This window comes from Austrofundulus limnaeus, unplaced genomic scaffold, assembly GCF_001266775.1.
Source record: "Austrofundulus limnaeus strain Quisiro unplaced genomic scaffold, Austrofundulus_limnaeus-1.0 Scaffold66, whole genome shotgun sequence".
NCBI classification, from domain to species: Eukaryota; Metazoa; Chordata; class Actinopteri; order Cyprinodontiformes; family Rivulidae; genus Austrofundulus; species Austrofundulus limnaeus.
The window spans coordinates 545286-548938 of record NW_013952468.1 but is presented as its reverse complement, the minus strand read 5'-3'; positions in this window follow the sequence as shown (position 1 = coordinate 548938).

Sequence of the window (3653 nt, the reverse complement as noted above, 5' to 3'; positions counted from 1 at the left end):
GGAGGCTTGTAGTTGCAGTGTGGGTGGTGGTGGTAGGCATAGTGCAGAACTGGTCCAAGGATGTTAAGGTTACTGTTAAATTCTATTTAGTTTATTTACAGATTCACCAAAACACCCYGAGGCAGATATTTATTAGAGTCGCTGATACTGAAGTATTTCTAACTCCTGTTTTAAGCGACACTTAAGGAGCCTTTTAGCAGAATATCAAAACTCATATTTCATTTATTTTCGTATGTCAACAGCAGGAGCATTTAAATATATTCCCTTTGAATCATATTCACTAAAATTCATGATTGTACGTTTAAATAAAATCTGTCATTCACAACTTCTGACTAACTTATTGCAGCTGACGTGGACATGATGACATGAAGCAGGTTTGTGATGAAGGGTGGGACAGAGGCAGCAGTGGGTTGTGTAACACTGCGGCGGTGCTGAGAAGTGGGGGTGGGGTTTTGTTAGAAGAAACATCCAACGTTAACACCAGCAGCTCAGGGCGTGGTCAGCCGTGCAGCATGAAACTGTTAAGGGCCGACTTGATGGGCCGACTTTTCTCCCTCCTGTGATGCTGACAGGGAAGGAGTTTCAGTGATTCATTTCTTAAAGTTTCACTTCTTCAGGACACATTTTCTCAGTGCTATGAACACAACATGAACATGGTAAAAGCAGATTGCACCTTTTCTTTTGTAGTAGTTCGGTGATAAAAAAATATCCACTTTGTAGAAAAAATATGTCACCTGGATTGTAGTTTTATAAATGCAGCATTTTGCAATTATACATCATTTTAAAAACTAATAAAAACACATTCAGACAGATGTGGAGAGGGTTTACCCAGGTGTTTCAGTGGTGCTATAACAGGTAAACTGACGACTAACCATGAGGCAGAGCCCCACCTGCTCTGCTCTCACACTGATTTCTCCCTCTTCATGTGAAGCTGAGTGAGAATGAAAAGAGTGGGAGAAGAGATGCCTGTTCAGGCTCATCCTTCCTTCACACCTCTGAAATGATTGGCTGAGATCTCAGTGTGTGTGTGTGTGTGTGTGTGTGTGTGTGTGTGTGTGTGTGTGTGTGTGCGCGCGTGCGTACGCTCGTGGAAGCTGGAGGACTCTCCCACCATCCCTTGTTCTGCTCTGTCAGACGGCAGCTGGGTGTGGCGGAACCCTCAGAGACAGGTTTGCAGCAGCAAACGCAGAAAAAAACACTTTCTGCTCTTGTTAGTTTCAGAAATTTCCACCTCAGCGAAGCTAACACACATTAACAATTAAATAAAATGCAGCTCTTTTTAGTTTTCATTGTTATAAACACTATCATTCATGTTTACTGTTGTGCTCTTTTATCATAAAGCTCCTATTTAAGTGGCACAAACACAGCAGGGATGGAAATTAAAGCATATGAAGCAGACGTTATGTCCCCTGCTACACCTGCTGTACAAACTGAGGGCAGGTTTGATGTGCTAATTAGAACCTAGAAGACTTATGTGCAGGTTCTGTGAAGCGAGGAATTAGACTGATGCTTTATCATGACTTAAAGCAGAGAATAATTAAAAAGAGTAAAAAAAAAAAAAAAGAAACGCACTCAGAAAGGAAACCTGCAGTCTGTTTGTGTCGCAGTACTGAATCGGTTGTGCCAATTTCTGCTTTTATTATTATTATTAGTGCAGTTTATGCTGAAAATGATTTCTCTATTTACGCAAGTAAAAAATGTTAACATGTTTTAAATTATTTTGATTATTAAAGGTATAATTTAGCATTTTTAACCCCATCTTTAACATCAGCTTTGTTATTTCTTCATGGGTTTGTTACAAGGAAACACCCATTTCGACTTGTGAACTTACCTGTCTGCTCAAAGGGTCATTGCAGCCCCCCCCCACACCCCCCACCCACTGAGATGCACAAATACATAATTCATGAGGTGCAACTCTCAGAAGAGGCAGAAACAGCCCTGAGAGAGGAAGAGAAGGGAGGATGAAAGGAGACAAAAGAGAGGGGGAAAAGGGCGGTGGTGGGAGGCAGTAAGGGACGGGCGGGGGGAAGAGAGCAGCAAAAAACTCAGAAAGCCTGGAACGTCAAACTCTGAGGATGTGAGCTTGAAAAGGATGGAAGTGTGAATGTGAGAGGTGACACGAAGGAAGGTGTGATGAGAGCAGGTTACAGAAAAGCAGCTTCTTCATGCTTTAATCAGTCTAAAGAGGTGAGATGATTAAAGAATGTGTTTAATTCAGTTTTTCTGCCACTGAAACCCTTTTAGTGTATCGCAAAACCTTAAATTTTAGACACTTTTATCAATTTCAAGAAATGAAATCCATCTTTAGACAACAATAATCCCTTCAAATCTGCACGGTTGCATCATTTTCCACATCCTCTCATCTCTGACCTTGCAGAAGCTGAATTCTTCCTTTTCCAGGAATGAGCTTTTGTTGGTGCAGAAATGCATCTTGTGCCCACCCAAGTGGAATGATGGGTGTGGCAGCAGAGATCCCCACGTTGGAGGACGAGAATATGGGGAGCCTGCATTATTCAGCACCAACCCYAACTGGAGAGTTGGCTCTATCACGCAGTTTTCTGTTCAGCTGCTTTTACACGAGTGGTGGCTGCCGCTCTGCAGAGCTGTTACCCAGTTTTCATCTCTCTTTTGGCAAGAAGCTGAAAAGAAAAACAAATTGTTGAACTAATCTTCAATAATCCATACAGACCAGATGGCTTTAGCACCAAAGCTGCAGAATACTCCACAGCACTGTTTACAACATGACTTGTACAAATGGTTGAAAGAAAGCTTCAAAAGTGCACTGCGGCTGATCAGAGACTTGGTTTCGACCTGTGTGAACTGAACTTTGGACCAGTTTTCGTGACGTAATCCTGCACAAAGCTGCTGATTACTCATGATGTGGCCATCTAAACCTGTCAACACAATCAGATTAAAGGGAGTTTTTTTTTTAACGAGGCCTGCATTGATTCGACAAACTATCGCTCCAAAACAAAGCTAAAAATAAATCTCTTCAAACATATTTCTGTAAAAAAGCAAATCTGCTATGTAGGCCTTTTTTCTTTTTTAGTTCGGCCACTCCAGTCTGCACTGTATGGAGGATCCAAACTGACATAATTAGAAATAAAGCAGAAATATATAATTGGACCAATAAATTAAAAAATACACCATAAATGAACCAATTAAATTAAAAAAGAGAACTTTATCACATGTTTCATAATTTAATTGACCTTCATATTTGTTTTTCCAGCTTAGTTCCAATAAATTATATATTTAAGAACATAATTTAAGCTTTAATTTAAGTGTAAAGCTTAAAGTTTAGTTAAAAACAAAGGCACAGTAAATGTTTTCATTCTTGCCTTTGTTTTAAACTAAACTTTAAGCTAAACTAAGGCAGCCCAAGCATGCACAGTAAATCTGCACATGGATCCTGCTCCTTCCTGTCTTTTGACCAATAGGAGAGGAGTTGACCCAAGAAGGCCCACCCACCTTATTTACATAAAGAGGCAGAAATGCATAAAGTAATGTAAATACAGGAGACAGAAATGTAAAAAGAAACAAGCGAAATAAAAAGAAAGGTATAAATTAAAAAAAATGAATATAACTAAGAGACACAAATGCATGTACAAGTAAAAGGAAAAACAAATAATATGCATTTTTTTAAACAGTAAAAT